The sequence below is a fragment of the Triticum aestivum genome, chromosome 7A, assembly GCF_018294505.1.
Source record: "Triticum aestivum cultivar Chinese Spring chromosome 7A, IWGSC CS RefSeq v2.1, whole genome shotgun sequence".
Classification (NCBI taxonomy): Eukaryota; Viridiplantae; Streptophyta; class Magnoliopsida; order Poales; family Poaceae; genus Triticum; species Triticum aestivum.
Genome location: NC_057812.1, coordinates 21,904,436 through 21,925,091, shown reverse-complemented (window position 1 = coordinate 21,925,091; position 20,656 = coordinate 21,904,436). Strand labels below are relative to the sequence as shown.

The window sequence follows — 20,656 nt, the reverse complement described above, 5'->3', positions numbered from 1 at the left end:
CGTCGCGGACGGTCAGACTGGAGAGAATAGCAGCCGACGGACTGACGTCCCCCCGCAGTCCTAGCGGGAGCGTCGTGGACGGTGTCGCATCGCGGACGCGTTGACTGTAGAGGAAGCCGACGAGTTGCTCAAGCGGATGATAGCCCTTTGTGCCGATGTCGAAGTAGCTGAGAGCGTAGGGTGGTGTAGCCGTGGTCGAGGTAGCCGTGCGAAGAACGCCGTGGTCGATGTCGAGTCGGGTTGCCGGTGTCGAGGGAGTTGCCGTGGAGCCGCGGGCGCAAGGAGGCGCCGAGTTAGTCATGGGCGCAGTGGTGTCGAAGAAGTGATGCGCCAGGAAGGAGAATGGTGTTGACGACGCGTCGCGCCGGGGTTGCCAACCCCGGGGACACATTGTAGACGAAGGCACGCGCCGGTGTTGCCAGCACCGGGCATGCGTAGACGGACGAAGACGAAGTTGACGAAGCGCCGACCAGGCTTGCCAGGACCGGGGACACGTCGTGGACGAAGGCACGCGGCGGTGTTGCCAGCACCGGGCATGCGTAGACTGGGACCTGCACGAGCTGTACGCCATGTCGAAGAAGTCGGAGAGGCCAGCAGAGAAGAACTCGACGACGATTGCGGCGTCCATCGGCGCGGGGCCGATGTCACCAACGGTGATCGGAGTAGATGAAATGGTCGGGGTAGATGACGGCGACGCTGACGATGGGCTCGTGCTGGACGAAGACGAACGGGGTGGACGGGCGGCGGCGACAGCTACGGAGGTAGCAGTGGCGGCGGCCAAAGAAGAGCGGCGGCGGCGGCCTGACGGCGGCGGCGGCGGCTAGGTTAGGAGTGCGGCGGTGGTGCTCGAAGTAGGCGAAGAACCCGACAGCGTGACGAAGACCGGCGCGGACGGTGGCGTTCCCGCGCCAAAGAGAGACGGCGCGGCGCATGCCACGAGAGGTCGACGCGCGGTGACGGCAGAGTGGACCGCGGGCCGCGGCGCTACGGCCCGAAGGGGCGACGCAGCGGCGGTAGGAGGTTCGTGGCGACGGCAGGAAGACCTCGGAGTGGCGGCGGTGACCACGGGCCGCGGCGCTACGGCCCGAAGGGGCGGTGCAGCGGCGGAGTGCGGGTCGGTGCAACCGCGGGGACGGCGTCGGGGCGGCGGCTGGGACCGCGTATCATGGCACTACGGCCCGTAGGGGCGATGCAGCGGCGACGCACGAGTCGATGCAGCCGCGAGGAGAACCACGGGGCGGCGGCGCTGCGGCCCGACGGGGCGACGCAGCGGCAGCCTGCTGCTCGATCGGTGGAGGGGCGCGCTGAACTCGGGGACGATCTTCACGGGACCTGCGGAGGCGCGCGTAACCCACGGGCCAGGTCGGTCACGCGGCGTAGATGAGACGGATCGCGGCGGCGAGCGGGTGATCAAGCCGATCGCGCGCGAGGTCGGGGACGCCGCTCGGTGGAGGCGGGGTGGCGGCGGAGTCCGTGGATGAGGCCGACGACGACGGACGGCGGGGGACGTCAGCACCGGCACCCGGGCTGCCAAAGCAGCGCCGACGCCCGGGCAACGAGGCCCGAGCGACCAACGGAGCAGTGGCGCCCGAGTTGAGGCGGCCGACGAGCCTGATGCAGTCGAGGACGAGGCCGGCGAGGTAGACCGCCGAGCCGCCGTGCAGACGCGGCGGAGGCGGGTGACGTGGATCGATGGGCGGGCCGGCGCGCGAGCGTCGGCTATGATTGGCCGACACATGGCGCGAGGCCGCCGAGTCATGACGATGCAGGTGTCCCGGTCGGAGCAGGGCGGTGACGACCGGCGCAGGGCGACGGGCGAACCGACGCGCGGACGGCGGCTGGCCTGGACGGGCCGCCGCGGCGCGCGTGGCCGCCAGGTTGAAGGAGAGGCCGGCTGATCGCGCCGAGGTCGGAGTAGAGGCGCACGAGGTTCGACGGCGGCGGCGGGCCACGCAAACCGATCAAGATTAGATCGAAAAACCAAAAAGAAAAACACCGATCAAAACGACCGGCGAGAGAGCGAAAAAACCCGGAGCAAGGGCTCGGGAAAAAGACTCTCTAGGGCAGCCGGCCAACACGGCCGGCGGACGAACCCTAGGTACGGGCGGCGCGGCCCCCGGCGACGGTCATGGAGGCCGACCGCCCCAGAGGCGGCGCGCGGGTGCGGAAGCGGCGGCGGCTAGGGTTTGGATCGTGATTAGGCTGATACCATGTTAGAAGGGAGAGAAGGATCGGCGGAATATGATGGATATATTACTGAGCCTCGAGGGCGAGTATATATTGAGTACAAGACTTGGAGGACAAGAAGCCTCTTCTAAAGATAAGGTAGGAGACGGATTATAAATCCTAAACTACCAAATACAAGTATCCCAAATATATCTCCAACACAAAGAAAGCAGAGACTTTGTTTTCAGAAGCCTTTCTACAGGTAAAAGCAACACACGTATCATGCTCTCGACCTACTAGATACTAGTACTTATCCACCATGTCATCCTTATTATGTGCTACCTTTCGTACCCTCTCCAACTACTCATATACTGCATTGTTGTGGTTTCGTATACCCATTGGACAAAGCACATCATGCATTACACTAAGCCCCCTCACAAGACGATCCATGCTGGCTTGTAGCTCTATTAGTTGTGTCCCGTATTTCGTAAAGTGTGTGCTTGCCAGGTCTGCAGCTCCATTTGCCAAGGCAATGCCAATCTTTTAAATGGCTAGTAGACTCACAATCTCCTCCATTATTTTATGAGAATTCCTAATTTCTCACTGTTGGGTGGTCGCCTAGTTGTATATTTTAGTCAATATCAATAGAATGACCACTACAAGATGAAGTTAGTGATATATAAGTTAATCTGTTAGTGCAGTCTGCTAGGACCAAGCACTTGTCAAAACACTTCAACATTATCAACACAACTAAAATGCTCAATAAGCAGAATATGTCTGATAAATCCTCTGAGACTCTTATTAGTTCTTGTTTACAGATCTAGCTCTCTAACCCACACAATCAAACAAACAAGTATTTACAACAGGCCGATCCATGAGAAATATAAAACACTCGAGACTGTGCAATAGTCCCCTGCGACAAACTTAGTGTTATTTGCTAACAAGCACGAGTGACCTTATACCAAATGACTGATTGTGCAGACCCTCTTCCGTATAGGGGCATCTCAGCTTAAAATGGCCCAATTGTTGAAATTTCAACCAACTAAGGTAAAAGAGGGAAGCAATCTGATATACATGCTAGCTCGCCGATATGAATATTGTACTTCCATTGGCTAGTGTGACCTTTTCAAATAACTTAGTTCCATATCTCAACATCTATTGAATAATATCTCCACATTAACCGAAAGAAAAATGGCTAGAGTTGTGTCATTAAGCTGCAAGAAATATGTTTGGCAATCAAGAAAATAAATAACGAAGCAAAGCAATAATGTCATAGGATCATATTTTCCTATGACAAATGTGACAGTTCTAGGTAACTTAGTTCCATATTTTTTCTTCAATATCCATGTAATTATATCTTGATATATGTATACAAACAAATTGATAGAATTGACAACATGCGAGGTTTTTGTTAGAACTATAGGAGGTTCTTCTAAGTACAACCTAGGATAGCCGAAAAAACTATCTAGGGAAGGACCATGCATCGGCCTCATAATAATTTGACACAATCTATCTTGATTAACCTCCTTGTGCAATTTGAATTTGGATTCATCAGAACAGCCTTCTAAAAGAAATCTCATGTCTTGGCTGGTATTGTTGCATTGAAACTTGCTCATTGAGATCATGAACTCTCATGGAGCCATGGGTATCATTCAGATCGACTTTTAGAGTGTGCAAGATGGTTATTGATGATAAATAGAGGGATATAACAACCGCATTGGCATTTTTCGGCTACGAGCTGGCTCGGTGGGTGTCGTTTTGAGATGATGTGCAGATGAGGTGGTGTCGGGAGCTTGGGTGAAAACCCTGTCCCTGTCGTGGTCATGGCGGTGACCAGTGATAGCGGCGGCCGTACCTTCTTGGAGGCATATTTGTATTGTTGCCGCACCCCTCCGGGCCCACTCGAACCATTGTAGCTCTGATGAAAACCCTTGATCCTACTTGATCAGATGATGGCGGCGCCTTGGTGATGTATTCCCATCTAGGGCCTTTGCCTTTGCGTGGGTTGGGTCGGCGATCGCCTATGGCGAAGTCGGCGTCGTTTGCTCGGAGTTTAGGGGACACATCTAGGGGTGGAGTGATGACGATTACCCATGTGTGTTGTCTCGACGTGGCCCTTTTTGGAGTGGTGTGCATGGGGTAACTTATGTGTGCCGATCGGCGGTTCTGATAGTTTTCGGCCGGTTCTCCATAATTAACTTGGCAATCTGGCTTTTGCTCGGTTTTCCCCAATTAACAGAGCAACTCTTTTCTTCTTAGTGAATGCAGGAATGCTGCCATTTCGAAAGAAAAACAAGTAGCTGGATATTTGATCCTCAACTTGAGGAGCCCTCCTTCCTTTTACCCATCAAAGCCAGAGAACCACCACTTGTAATGGCAAGGAAAATTGCTCATTCTTTTTTGCGTCGACCCTACTAGGATATTTACACGAGAACTATCTAGGAACGCACCTGGCTTGTAATCCTTCCAGATCCAGATCATATTAGGTGAAAGTGAAAGCCTCTTCCTTGTGCGCTTCAGATCCAAAATCACCAAAACGGTGTCATGGTTTTCTTGAGAGTATGGAATACTAGTCTTGTTGAATCCGTCTCAAGAGGCAGAGCTGATGTCAAAGTCAATGCTAGCTAGTCTTTCTTGTGTGGCTGGAATTACTTCTAGAACAACCACAGTAGCCAACTATTTAGAAGCAGAATATTCATACCCATCAAAACCAGGTGAGAGCGGGGGCACGCCAGTCTTCTTGAAGCCAGTGCGAACCAGTCAGAGAACAAGTCAATGCTAGTCTTCATGTGGTCGTGGTTGTGCTCGAAGTTCCGATTATTTTCCAAGCAATGTGCATGTGTGAATATTCAATCGCTTCAACGTTCAAGACCCCACGTTGAACCACTTCCACAATCAGTCGTTGTGCACAGTATTCAGTATCCTACTCGAAGCATAACCATACGCTGTTTGACGTTTCCCTTGGGGATCTGCGACTCTGCATTCAGAAATTCTGAAGCATTGGAAATGACTATGGATGGCAATTTGTATTTCAGTTTATAAGCAAATGTTGGTGAAAAGCTTACATGGGTTTTTGGAACACTCCATACAGTGGTGTGCTGTGTCAGAAGCCTGGAAGCCTACAAGGATTTTCCAAACACCCACCGTTAATAAGTAACAATAAAGTTGTATTCAGATAAGCCTGAGCAGTACAGTAGCTAACCCGTCAGCAGCAATTTAAGCTACTATTATGGATACTGAGAGGAAAAGGAAGTTATTTTGACAGAGCATCCATCAACCCGGTGGAACTAACTATACTACCAGCATGTTTTCTTGTTCATTTACTTTCGATAATTCCGGCTACAAAGCACCTGTGATACTCACATGTATGGTGGAAATCTCAGTTTAGAACGTACTCAAACTTTTCTGGCCCGACTTCAGTTAATTTGGAGCGACTGAAATTCAGTGTTGATTTTCCATAGGAGAAACATGATGTCCACTTACTTCAGAATTCCAATTGGACAGCTAGTTCATGCTGACACAAGATATGTTTGCTGGCAACTTGGGAACAAATTATGTACAGACGCATGGAAAGTATAAATACTAACAAAACGGAAAGAGAAATGAAGAAGAAGTAAGCAGAGGTTAAGATCCTAATGCTGTAGCGCTGCTCTGTATGAGAAGCCTTTCGGTCTGCTATACACGAGTTTTGTGCTTGCTGGCTGTGGAGCAGCCTGGGAATGTTCAGAGATATTCGGTAGTATGTCCATTCCTTTATTTCTCTTCACGTTCATTTTGTTGGCTTCGGCTAACTCTTCTGTAAAAACTCTTGATTTCATCAATGAAATTGGAGGAATACCCTTTGCTAAAAAAGAAAGCAGAGGCTAAGCTACAATGATGCATAATGTGGGCTCCGAAACTTTTCTATCAATCAATGTATTGCAAATAAAGGACGTAATCCCGAAAGGAAACAGCAGCAACAAAGAAGTTGCAACAGCAGCAACCAAAGACAGCAACCGTATGACAATGAGAATGAATACCTGAGCATTATTGATTTTTCTTTTACGAAATGTAGCAGCGCTACGTTTCATTCATTTTGAGGAGGAACTGGCAAAGCCAGGAAATTACAAGGGAATGCAAGGTAGAGAATAAACATATCACATCACCTAACACAATGAAAGAGAAAAGAGAAAATTGCGCTGAAGCGACAACAGGGCAAGGGCCAAAAAGAAAGAAGAAACGGAGAACCATCATTTTCCACCGGCCTCGACACTGGGGGGCTGCACGAGAAACATCACCACCGTAGACAAAGAGCTCCAATCAGCCGAGACCAAACCCAAGCTATTGGCGCAGTCGAAGGGCAAGGAGCACCGAGTCCACACCAAGAAGAAGGGCCACACGCAGCAGAGGCTACAACACAACAACGACATCATCGGTCAAAGTGCAGCAAGGAGCCGATTCCACACCCACCACCGTGATAGCATAAGGGAAACTCCGGTACCTACAGACCACACCAGGAGACAACAGCAACAGAGAAGAAGCAGGGCATCCACACCACCACATACAAACCACTCGTCCCTAGACGCTGCATTATTGAATCACAAGCCAATTCTCTGAAGATGAATATCTGAGCTGAGGATTATAAATCACAAGCCAATACTTTTGTTTAACAGACACAACTGAAATATGCGAGATCATACATAGTTCCCAACTAGCACACGCGAAAAAGTCTGAAAATGGAAACACGACTCAAGTCTGTCTTACAATATGCGCACACAAATAGCAGTACATACGTAAAGTAGTTTGAATGTGGAAACACAAATCGCTCGCAGTCAGTCTCACGATAAGTGCCATCTTATTATCACACGGAGCTGATAAGCACACGATGACACGAACATAGTAGCAGCAGAAGTGAAGCACTGTGGTGGAGACGTGAGATAGTACATTTGAAGCACTATATAGAAGATTAGCAGCAGCACTGTGTTGTGCACATTGAGTGTGATGCATCAGCGCCTTAACTCGTGGTGAAGCCTCTTCCTTCCTTCCTACCTTCCGGCATGTGACCTGCATATAACCAACACCAAATCATTTCAACATGTCAAGGTAGTACGATTAGAGATGGGGAAGGAAGCAAGTAATGCATGCATGGTACACCTAGTTGGCAGGTGATTGGGAGTAGAGTAGCAGGTCAATCTCGGAGGGAATACTTCGCCCGTGACAGTATCCCTTGGATTGTAGAACACTGGCGCAGGGATGTCAAGAAGTCTCTGCTGATCTCGTGAAAGCCTAGATACTTGATGGATGTGAGGAACTCAATGCCAGCCGGCACCTCCGTCATGCTGCCGAGGTTGACTAAGTATAGTTCCTCCAGGCTCGCCATGGCACCTTGCTGTATCTCTAGCCGACTCAGACTAAGCAAGTCTCCTAGAGAGAGAACCTTCAGCTTGGGAAACCACCCCGTGAGAAATGCCAGCTGCTCTCCATTGTATGCTCTGGTGAAGTGTAGATACGTCAAGTTTGACAACCGAGAAAGGGATGGTAGGGGGTCTTCTCTCAGCTGTGACCAAGATAGATACAATACATACAAGTTCTGTCCCTCTACAGCTTGGAATAGAGGAGACTCGTCCAACGCCCCTTCTGCTAGTCGTCCTCTCAAACATAGCCTTTGCAGGCTTGGCAGAAGGACATTCAACAAGAGAACCTCATTCTCATTACTTGCATTCACTTCTAGGTAGGACAAATACTGCATCTTAACTAGAGACTCACTGATACTTCTACAGTAGATTCCTTTCACATTCAATAACCTCAAGCTTCTCACTTGCCTCAGCTCCCCTAAATGTCTAACAGACTCATCCTGTAATTCCAATGCTTGTAGCGTCTGAAGGTTTATTATATTTCCAAGTCCATTGGGGATACGCACACCACTGCAACTTGCAAGCTCTCTCCAGTCTGAATCAATTGTTTTCTGAGCAAATAGGTGCCTAAGCTTCTTCAGTTTCACAATCCCACTAGGCAACTCTTGTATGTCAGATTCATAAAGGTCGAGTGTCAACAGATTTGAAAGATTCTCAATTGTCTTCGGGAGCATCTTCACCTTTGAACCCCGCAAACCCAAATGAGATTAAAAAGATCCCCAATAGCATCTGGAATCTTCTCAATGGGCAGACCACTTAATTCTAGCACTGTCATATATCTTGACTCATTACACAGAAGAGGTAGCAGAGTGAATGATGACTTGCTATCACCGAGCGTAATGATAGTTCGAAGGTGGTGCATATTGGAAACTGGTAGTTGAATATCATCTTTTTGTTTGTGCAGTACTAATCGACGTCCATCCTTCTGATGAGACCGTCCACATTTATTCTCATATGCAACACCAAAACAGTTCTTCTAGCACAAATCAACTGCCAATTCACGTAAGATATCATGCATTCTGAATTCCTTCATCCTACCGAAGTGGTTCCTTGTAACAAGTTGTAGCATGTTTCTGTCAATCAACTCCTTCAGATAGCCTTCTGCCACATCTTCTAGTGTGCTTTCACCCCTCTCCTCGATGAACCCCTCGGCTACCAATAACCGTACAAGTTGTTTCCTTTTGAAAAGATAGTCTTCCGAAAATAAGCTGCAGTATAAGAAACAACATTTCAAGCGTGTTGGAAGGTATATGAAGCTCAGATGCAAAACATTCCTTATATCACTGAGACTTGAATTATTAATTAGCTCCCAACTCAATTGGGCATTTATTCTTCTCCATTCTTCCACAGTTTTCTCACGCACACGCAAGAGGCTACCAACTAACACAATAACAAGAGGCAAGCCTTTGCACTTGCTAACTATTTCCTCCGACAAATGCTTCAACTCCGTAGGACATTCATGACTTGTATCTCTTGGAAAGGCTTTCTTACAGAAGAGATCCCATGCCTTGTCTTCAGGTAAAGCTGGCAGTGTTAAGATATGTCCTTGAGAGGCAAGTGCAGCAACACGGCTTTCCCTTGTTGTGATTACCAGTCGACTACCCATATCATTATGAATAAGCACGCTAGACAAATCATTAAATGCTTCAGGAGTCCAAACATCATCCAGAATGATCAAATACTTTTGTTGTTCCAGAAATGTCTTAATTGTCTCTTCAAGACGTGGGATGTCCATGTCCGTAGTGTTAGATAGAACACTGACTTTACCTCTTGAAAGTTCCTTGATTATATTCCTCAAGACAGCTTCTCTAGAATAAGTTTGAGAGATGGAGACCCACGCATGGCATTGGAATTTCTCCCTCTCCTTCCTGTAGACATTTGCAGCTAAAGCTGTTTTACCAAGCCCTCCCATTCCAAGCAGCGCTATCACAGAGCGTTCCAAATGATCACCTGCCAACCACTTCTGAAGTGTTTCACTGTTCTCATCGACCCCCACTAGATCTTCAGCAAGGGAACGTGAAATGTTCGCTAGATCTTGGGACCTCTTAACAATGTAGTCTGAGCTACTAGTATCCCCATTGTTCACGGGAACCCAACGGTTTTTTGTCTCTGACAGGTGTGTAAGGTCTTCCTCTATCTGCTTCACCTTGATAGCTATCCGGTTCAAAGAAAGTAGAGATCTTGGTTTTCGGAACCCTTTCTTCAGGTAAAAGCAACACCCTATATCATTCTCCTGACCAACTAGATACAAGTACTCATCCACCATGTCCTCCGTATTATATGCTACCTTCCGTACCCCCTCCAGCCAGCTCTCATAGACTGTGTTGTTGAGGTTTCGTATGTCCATTTGACAGAGAACATCATGCATTACACTAAGCTCCCTCACAAGACGATCCATGCTGGCTTGTAGCTCTAGTAGTTGTGTCCCATACTTCGCAAATTGTGTGCTTGCCTGGTCTGCTACTCCATTTGCCAAGGCAGTGCCAATCTTTTTAATGGCTAGTAGAATCACAATCTCCGCCATTACTTTCTGAGAATTTCTAATGTCTCACTGTTGATTGGTCGCCTAGTTGTATATTTTCCTCAATGTAATTCGAACGAACACTGCAAAATGAAGTGAATGATGTATTAGTTAAACCATGAGCGTATCCTACTAGTACCAAGCACTTGCCAAAACACTTCAAAACTCTCCAGCCACAATGATGAAATTAAATAAGAAGAAAATTTTCACGAAATCCTCCTAAACTCTTATTAGTTATTGATAACCTATCCAACTCCACCCAAACAATCAAACAAAACAGTACTTAAAATAGGCAGGTAAATGAGAAATTTAAAACACTTAAGATTGTGCAATAGTCCACTGCGGCAAACTTAATGATATTATCTTACTAGCACGGGTGACATTGTACTGAATGACCCACCATGCATGATCCGCTTCCATATAGGAACATCTGAGCTTGAAATGACCCAAATGTTGAAATTTGAACCAAGTAAGACAAGAAGGAAGCAAATCTGATATACATGCTAGCTCGCCAATATGAATATTCTACTATCAGATAGTTGGCTAATGTGACAGTTTCAGGTAACTTAGTTCCACGCTTCAATATCCATCTAATAATATCTCCAGATGTATGGAGTAAAAAATAGCCAGAGTTGTTTAATTAAGCCTATCATGTCATAAGAATCATGAGGAGAAATCAATATATTATATTCTTATTAAAATACTTCAACTAATAGGAGCCATCATGTTCACTTTAGGAGATCCTCACCCAACAAGATTTCGACTTTGGGAGGCTAGTATACAACCACTAACGAGCGTTATCAACAACTATGATTCTGTGATACAGAGTAATTAAGGTTATTTGTGAATCCAAGGGAAACAATGAGTGGCAACTAAAATAAAGTGTCCCCACAAATTAAGAAGCCCGTCCTTCTTCTAGAAGAAATTTTTATTGTGCTTAACGTGCTAGAAGAAATCGCCATGCAATATTCACAAAGTATACTAGGCTAGCCAACTTGAAAAGATACCGCAGAAGTGGATTTTGTTTGCACCCAGGAACATTGTTCTGAGTGCAACCTAACATTGCCAGAAAACTAGTGAAGGACGACGCACCTGCCTCGTAATAGCTTAGATCTGATCGATCTTGGTAACCTCCTTGTACACTTTTGAATCTGAAACCACCAGAACAGTCTTCTCCCAAAAGAAGAGACCTAGTGGCTTGCCTGGTCTTGTTGTCACTGAATCTTAATCATGGAGATCCTGAACTCTCATGAAGCCATGGGTATGACTGAGAGTGTGCTTGCTTCTTGTTGCTGACAAGTAGCTGGGTTCCATCTTCAAATTGAGGTGTCCTCTTTGTTCCTTTTACACATCAAAACCAAAGAACCACCATACCTGGCTTATAATGGCAAAGGAAAACTGCTTATTATTGCATCGACCTAGCTACCTAGGATATTGACAAGAGAAGCAGGAACACAACCAAACTAAAGGAAACACACCTGGATTGTAATCGGTGTAGATCCGGACAGCTTTCGACCTGTGGTGCGCTTCAGGATCTGAATCACAAAAACAGCGCCATGGCTTGGTGAGACACCAGCCTTGTTGAATAAGCAATCTCAAGAGGCAGCCAGTGAATCTAAGTCAAGTCAATGCTAGTCTTCTCATGGTTGAAGCTCAATTATTTTCCGACATGCTGCATTTTCTGAAACCACTGTGCATGTGTGCACATCCAATGCATTGAAGGTGTTTTAGCACTGTGATGGTACTGTTATTACCATAGAACTACCTAGGAAGAAAACCAAATTAAGGGGAACGCACCTGGCTTGTAATCGATGTAAATCCGGCCCGACTTGGACCTGTGGTGACCTCCTCGTTGTGCGCTTCAGATCTGAAAACACCAAAGCAGAGTCATGGCCTGGTGAGAGCAGAGAACGCAAGCTAGTCCTGTTGAAGTTGAAGCCATCCCAAAAAGAAGCCAGCTGAAGCTCCAAGTCAAGTCAGATGCTAGTCTTCTCGTGATGGATGAAGCTCAATTAATTTCCGACATGCTACATTATTTGTAATCATTGTGCCTGTGTTTACATCCAATTACTTCAACGTTTCATGGACCCCATGCATGAAAGGTGCTTCATGGCACGGTCTCTGTGCTCAGCAGTTCGTACCGTGGAATTCACAGTGATACTGAGACACAAAGCAATGCCTTCAAGACATCAACAGCCTACTCATGTGCAACTACTGCTCTTTAATGTGGCTCTCTCTATCTCAAACCGTTAGTGCATTGTGCTAGTAGCAAGCACTTGCCAAAACACTCCAACCACAATAGAAAAATAAATTTAGAAGAACCTTTCAAAGTAATCCTCCTACAATATTATTTCATACTGTTACCTATCTAACTCTAACCCACATAATCAAACAAAACCGTTCTTGCAACATGCACGTCTGTCAGAATTTTAAAACACTTAGCACTGTGCTATAGTCAACGGGAGCAAACTTCATGTTATTAGCTGATAAGAACGAGAGAACTTGACCAAATAAGTGACAATGCATACTCTGCTTCCCTAAGGGGCATAGAAGTTAAAATGCAAAAAGAAAAAAAATGTTGAAATTTTAACCAACTAAGACAGTGTGAACCAATCTACTTGCCAGGAAAGCTCGCCAATATGAATAATTCAAATTTCAGAGAGTTGGCTAATGTACAGCTCCATACTTTCCTCAACATATGGAGAAACAAATAGCTAGAGTTGTTGATTAAGTTGCAAGAAAGAAAGATGCATAGAATCAAGAAAATGAATAAAGAAAGAAATGTTATAATGTCATAAGAGTCATGAGGAGAAATCAATAAACCATAACCAAAGCAACTTTAGTTAAAAGGTATTTTAGGAGATCCTTAAACAACAAGAATGTATCTGGAACCTGCTGTAGACATGCTGTTAAGCCTGACAAAATGCTCATTGTTTTGGGGAAATAAATGTTCGGAAGCTGATGGAGCAGCTTCGAAGAAAAGTATCTTGGACTTCCAGTTCAGGAGGGTCGTGTTAAGGATGGAAAATTCCGGTTGGTAAAGGAGAGAAGCTGTAAATGTTTTTAAGATTAGTCTGACAAGTGATTATATAGGTGGGAAAGAGGTGTTGATAAGTCTGTAGTCCAGGCCATATCGACTTACGCCATGAGCGTATTAAAATTTTCAGCTGGATTGTTCTAGTGAGGCGAGGAAGGAGATAAGCGCCGTACTCACTGGCTCAGGTGAGAGAAGCGGATCAGGTGAGAGTAAGAATCACAGTGGAACTGCGTTCAGCAAACTATGCCTTTTTAACCAGGGTTTACTTGCGAGAGTAACCCTGTCTGCATGGAATTCAGTTAACTGGTGCATAAGTGCAGAGGAAGCCAAGGCTCTGACTTGTCTAAAAGAGGTGCATAAGGTGTAATCTACAATACCCCTGTGGTTATGTGCAGAGCAACTGCAGCCCAGTAGTCAACGTGTTGGTGTACCAAGAGAAATCTTTCTGTGATCGGCTGCATTATAAAGGAAACAGGCTGTTACTCCAGGAGTTGCCCCAAGAAAACGGAGTAGCGCGCGAGCTAGAACAGTATGGTATTGGTAGGAAGGTGTTGTTTGGTGGTGTATTGCAGGGCTCGGTTCCAACCTGTGTGATTGTAATATCCAAAACTATACTTCCTAAATAACACACAACATCAGGTTCAAAGAAAAACAAGAATGTTGACTTTGCAAGGCTAGAAATCCCAACATTATGGTAACTACAATGCAAGAGCATATAATGTGCTAACTGCCAAGTATGTCACCAGTAATGAGCACTATGAACAACTATGCTACAGCTTAATTCCAGATTCTTTGTGAATCCAAGGGAAATGATGGACGGTAACTAAAACCTGAACATACCTTCCTGCTCGCCAGACCTTGGCGTCGTCACAAATTAAGAAGCTCTTCCTTGCAGGAGAAATCTTTATTGTGCTTACAAAGCTGGAAGAAATGACAATGCATTAGTCACAAAGTATTTTGTTTGCGCCAAGGGAGATATATTGTTCCTAATACAACCTAAGATAGCGAGAAAATTCCGAATGATGACAGACCTGCCTCGAAATGGCTTAGATATGATCCATGTAGGCGACCTCCTTGTGCATTTGCGAATCTGAAACCATCAGAATAATCTCATGGATCCTCACAAAAAAACTAGACCTAATGACTTGGGGCTGTTGAGGTTGTCATTGAAGCTTAACCATCATGGAGATCCTGAACCATCATGGAGTCATGGGTGTGGCTGATCTTCAACTTGAGGTACCCATCAGATCTAAAGAACAGCCACCATACCTGGCTTGTGATGGTAAGGAAAACTGCTCATTTCTGCATCGACATAGCTACCCAGGAGCAAAACCAAATTAAGGGCAACGAACCTGACCTGTAATCGATGTAGATCTGGAACTCCTCCTTGTGCGCTTGCTTCAGGATCTGAAATCACCAGAGCAGAGTCATGGCTTGGTGAGAGCAGAGAATGCAAGCCAGTCTTTGTTGTTGAAGAGGCAGCCAGCTGAAGCTCCAAGTCAAGTCAATGCAAGCTAGCAAGCTCAATTATTTTCCGGCTCTGCGCCCGTGTGTGCCCGTGGCCCCAAGCATTAAGGCCCTGTTTGGTTCGGCTGTGGATTTCTAAAAGTAGCTGTGAAAAATCTGCTGTGAAAAAACAACTGTGGAAAATCTGATGTGAAAAAGATGTAGGTCATTTGGCAAACCAGCTGATACAACTTTTTCAGATTTTGGCCCGCAGCGGAATAAGATTTTGGAAAGCACGTCCTGGGCTGCTTCTGCTTTTAGTTCAGATTTTGGCAGCGGATTTCTGGAATAGGATTCTGCTAGGTTCGCCCTTTGGTTCAGATTCTGCTGCGCGGCAGCGGAATCCATTGATAAAAGCTGAACCAAACAGGGCCTAAAGGTGCTGCTTCATAGCACTGTGATGATAAAGGTCTCCATACTGTGGCACGGCATGCACACAGTGATACAGAGGCGAGGCACAGAGCCAATGCCTTCAACAGCCTACTGCCTACCCATGTGCAACCAAGCAGAGTTTTGCCCGGGAGCAGAGCCATAAAGCCGTTGGACATACCAATGTTCTGCCTGCTTCCTTCAGAGTCCATAATGTGTCTCTACTTTTTTGTTTTGTTTTGTTTTTAACAAGGTATTCTCTAGGAGAAGGTTTGGAAATACATGGATGGCAGCATGTTTAGAATTTTAAGCACATCACATGCACATACAGTTTGTGAAACACCCACTGTTAAGTAATAACAATCATAAGGATATATTCAGATATGCCTGAGCAGTACAGTAGCTTACCCGCTGGCAGCAAACTAGCGGCATGGTTCCAGTTGCCTAGAGCAGCTTGAGGCAAGCAACAGCCACAATCCAAGCTCTTTCTTCAGCAAACGGAGCCACATCATTTGTGTCGGTGATGATGGGCGTCAGACCCTGCCATATCTGTGCAGGTTCAGGCTCAACATCAGCCTTCCTATTATGCAACCAATAATGAGAAACTATTCCCAGGCTATTGGTTATAATTAGTCAAAGATATATCTATGAGCCCAACATGAGTTGACTGATCAAACATAAAACTCGAAAACAGAACATCAGAGAAATTAAAAGACAGGGCCGCAGGGGTCTGCGCGTGTTGAAATTATCCTTTGTCGTCACAGATCAGTTATTGACAAGGAGCGGCAGAAAAACATGTATTCAGGTATTCCAAATGTGTCACAGGTAAATCTGGAATCTGTCACAGGTAGCTACCATCAGTAATACTAGTAACAAGATGCAGGGATCATTAATAATCTGTCAAAGGGCAACAATCATATATGTCAGGAGCCTCTGAGTGATGTTCCGAGTTCCTAACCCCAAAAGCAATGTCACAAGCATCTGAGCAATGTCACTTGTTCCTAACCCCAAAAGCAATGACGCACATTTCGTCAGTGGAAGCAGCATCAAATCAGAACAAACAATTTCCCTTGGCTGACGCTGGCAATTGTTTGGGGATGCTTAATCAAGGTAGAGCTCATGGGTAAAGAAACTCGGTTCAGATTTGCTCATGGATTACAAGGATAAATCATGGCTGGCTCACCTCGTCGTCGCATCCGGGCGCCGGGCCTGAGGATCCACTTCCTGGTGGCCGCGGCAAGCGAGTGGGGGCTTGGCCGGGCAGGGCGGTCCAGTCGCTTTACAGCCGGTGGGTGGTCGGCCGGAGGCGAAGCATCGTCCTACCCCTAACCCTCGCCGGCGGCAAAGTCGTCTGCCTCGCCCCTCCGTCGACCCGCTCTCTCCGGCCAAGCCAGTCGGTGTGCCTCAGTGCCTGGCCCAAGCCTAGTTGGTCAGATCGTTAACCCTGGCCCAGATGGTTACCCCTTGCGTGTTGGGCTTTTTTATGATTTTAGTTTTTTTATTTTTGTGTACGTATTTTATGGGTTTTAGATTATTTTTTTGTTTTTTTCAGTTTTTTTCTAGTTATAACTAGATATTGGAGTATTTTCCCCCAAAGCACCGCCGCGCTTTTCGGAAAGGAGAAACTTATGTGCTTCCGCGAGAAGTACATATTTGCTTTTCGAAAAAAAAAATATATGCATCCCTGAGAAAGCACATATTTAATTCTCGTGGAACCATAGATTTCTTTCTGCATTATGCTTCTCGAAAAAAAATGTTTCTTCCAGCAGAAGCACATATTTGCTTCCATGAGAATGCAAAAAAGTGCTTCTCGAGAAAAAGAAAAAGAAAGTAAAAAAATGCATGTTGCGGGCTTTGGTTTTTCTTCTTATTTTTGTATTACTCATTTTTTTGTTGCTAGTACTTTCAGTTCCATTTTTTTACCGGAAATATTTTAAATGTATTTTTTGTTTTTGGTTTGTTGTGAATAAAGATCTTCGTCGAAACCTACTAACATGGGATCTAGTTTTGAAGATCTCGACATGGAAAATCTAATGATGAAGACAGTTCGTGATTTAGATGCTTGTTTTAAGAAATAAAACATTTTGAATAAGTGAATCTATAAAAAAGTACACCCAGGTTGCCACAAATGGCGCACATGCAATGCGCCAATGCCAAAGAGGTTGGGTTGACTTTTGCAAAGGGTACCCCTTAACTAGTGATTTCGCCCAACGCTAAGCTACAGAGTTTATTTAAACTAAAAGAAAACATTTTTGTGAGGAAAAGACAACTTCATTGTTTAACTGTGGGAATTGCACTGGTTCTGGCATGAACCCAACCACACATCGGTTCTCATGTTAGGGTGTCCTATCAAAGTAAGGTAATGAGCCACATTGCTGCACACATGACGCACCACCGTGGTAAAATGTTGATCTAATTGGAGGAGTCGCTTGATCTCACCAACAATAGAAGGATTCGGCGATCCAAACTTCAGTTTGCATGATTGCTTTGGCAGCCAGAATCATTCGCGGCGATGAAAGGTTTTGGAGCTTCATGCATATATGGTAGTGTGACATATGGTGGTGTAATGCTCTCCATACAGGCAACAAAGCTCAGCTTCGAGGAGGGCTATTACGTGTGTGCAGGTATCAGCAAGAAGAGACACATGAGAATGAGATGGCCCTTTTCGTCACGTAGAACCATGCCAGCTCCCCCAGTTCCAGCCTTCTCATCGAATGGAGCATCGACGTTTAACTTGTTGGCGGTGTTACTCATTGAACCAAAGGTCGCCCACTGGTCAAGCTTGACTCTCCTGCATCTTCTTCCGAGCATTAAAATTGTGTTGTTCTGCGTCATAGAGCACGACTCTATGTCGCTTAACGCGGTAGCTAAAGTTGTGTCACTCATGATTCCGCTCCCGCACAAGTGAGCGCTCGCGTAGATGGGCTTGGCCCAACAAGCAATAAGAGAGCAAGCGTCCCCCAACGGGCGATAAGCAGGAATTGTTTCCTTTTCATTTTTTTCACTACGTTTTTTATTTCAATCAAATTTTAATTTAATTTAAGATTTCCATGATTTTTTTATTTTTTTTTCAATATCATTATAAAAATGTTTCAGTGTGTATTTGCAAAAGAAATGTGTATTCAAACACATGTATTGGAAGATGCTAAATGTGCATAAAAATAATTTTTGGATACAAAAAATGAACAATGTGTATGAAAAAGTACAAATCAAAAAAATTTATTTAAAAAACCATGTATTTGAAAAATGATAAAGTGTAAAGAAATAAAATTTTAAATGTATATGAAAAATGTAGAATCTCTATTAAAAAACTAGACATCAAAAAGTGTATTTCCAAAAAATATTAGTCATATTTATGAAAAATGTTAAACATGAAGAAAAATAATGTTCCATATGTATGTAAGACATATACAAAATGTATTTGGAAAAATATTAATTATATAATTGAAAAATGTCTACCATGCGTCAAAATAATGTTTCTGGTGTATACGAAAAATGTACAATGTGTATGGAAAAACTACTCAGATAAAATAGTTATTTGAGAAACAAAACATGTATTTGCTACATGTTAAATGTGTATAAAGTTAATGCTTCAGATGTATATGAAAAAAATATACATTGTCTATTGAAAAAGTAGATATCAAATAATGTATTTGAAAAAAAGTGAATCATGTATTTGAAAAATGTTAAACTTTTAGAGAAAAAAAGATTCAGATTTATACGAAAAATATACAGTGTGTGTCAAAAGAAGTGGACAACAAAACATGCATTAAAGAAAAACAATGTACAACATGTAGTTGAAAAATGTCTAACATGCATTAAAATAATGTCTCAAATGTATACAAAAAATGTACAATGTGTATGAAAATATACACATAAAAATTAGTTATTCGAAAAAATCTTGTATTTAAAAAAAATGTTAAATGTGTTTATCAATAACGTTTCAGATGTATATGAAACATTTACAATGTCTATTGAAAACGTAGATATCAAAAATATATTTGAAAAACATGTTAATCATGTATCTAAAAAATGCTAAACATGTATAAAAATAATGTTTTAGATGTATATGTAAAATATATTGTGTGTATGAAAAAAAAGTAGACATCAAAATATGTATTTAAGAAAAAGAAGAGTACATCATTGAGTTGAAAAATGTCTAGCGTGCATGAAAATTAATGTCTCAGATGTATACGACAAATGTACAATATATATGAGAAAAGCAAACATCAAAAAAAATATTTCAAAAAAAATCATGTATTTGAAATAATTGTTAATGTTTTAGATGTATGTGAACAAGTATCATGTCTATTAAAAAAGTAGACATGAATAATGATTTTGGAAAAAAATGTTAACCATGTGTTTGAAAATGTTAAACATTTATAACAATAATGTTTTAGATGTGTACGAAAAATATCTGACTCGCCCGGTTGACAAAAGCCCCATAAAGTGTTGTCGAGGCATTGATCAAACTGGTTGGTGCTTCGCAGTTCCTTTCTTATCTTACTCTGAAGTTGGAACTAATAATTTCTGTAAGCATAGTTAGGCCTGGATCCGTCTTGAACAATGGATGGAAGGGTAAGACTTCACAACGTGACCCAACATACAAGCTCAGTCTTTATGTGCCTGTGTAAGATTTTGAACTTTTAAAAGTCATGTTCCGTCTTTCTCTTACCCGGCCCAGGGACATGTCTCTTAGATTCACCTTATTTTAGATGTTCAATTTACACCTTGGTTAATATAGCTTGTGAAATTAGCACACTTTTAATTTGGAAAAGGATAAGCAACGCTTCTCGCAGCCTGTAGCAAAAACTCACAAGTTGTTAATCTACCGCTTGAAAATGCTATGGTGGACATGGTTCCTAATGCACCTGAATGGGACAGCAAAATTTTGAAGAAGGCACAAATATTTTAAAAATCCTGAATTTATTTTTGTAAAATCCACTTTAGGAGGCCAATGTGGCAGCTGACATTGGTTGCCATGCCACAAAATAATGGAAGAAATAAATCCCATATATAAAAATAGAAGTTTTGTTAAATCCTTGAAACTAAAATCCTACCAATATAATCACGAATATTATTCTGTAGATTTTATGGAGGAGACACAATTCGAATTCATCTAGAATCCAAATCCAGGCCAGACACGAAAATATTGCACCAATATAAAAATAGTGTTAAGTGACAGTAATGTCTTGAAGTCGAGTCCGAAGATAAAGGAAAACTGCAAAATATGGTCAATCGAGATGCGCCTTGCAAGTCGATCTCCCCAAATTCTTGACGGAGCACATCAGAGCTCCATGCCAACCAAGTCTTTTTTCCCGGCAAACACCATTCCAATCTTAACACCATAGAAAAATTGTGGAGGTGGGGCCTCACAGCTGATTTTGCATTTCCTTCACTTTACATGGAAGATACTGTACCGGTCCAGTGAAAGGCACAGCGAAGGTTGTCGATAAAATCTTAACACCATGGCCGTCCTTCCTAAGAAGTGGTCTTTAGCAACTGAAGCATTGAGACAGCAAATGGCATATAATAGACAGCAACTAATAAGATTCTAAGCAGCACTGGTTCCTGGGAAAACTGCATCTTAATTGAACCCGTCGATTGCCTCCTCTTTCATGGAAATTAATGACATAAGTACACTGGCTTTTGCCTTAGCATGTA

At 44.0% G+C, this 20,656-nt stretch overlaps 1 pseudogene; it reads right to left on the bottom strand.

Annotated features, from left to right (window-relative positions):
* Positions 1–6,759: 6,759 nt before the first annotated feature.
* On the bottom strand, positions 6,760–14,707 carry LOC123147752 (disease resistance protein RPM1-like; annotated as a pseudogene).
* Positions 14,708–20,656: the final 5,949 nt, after the last annotated feature.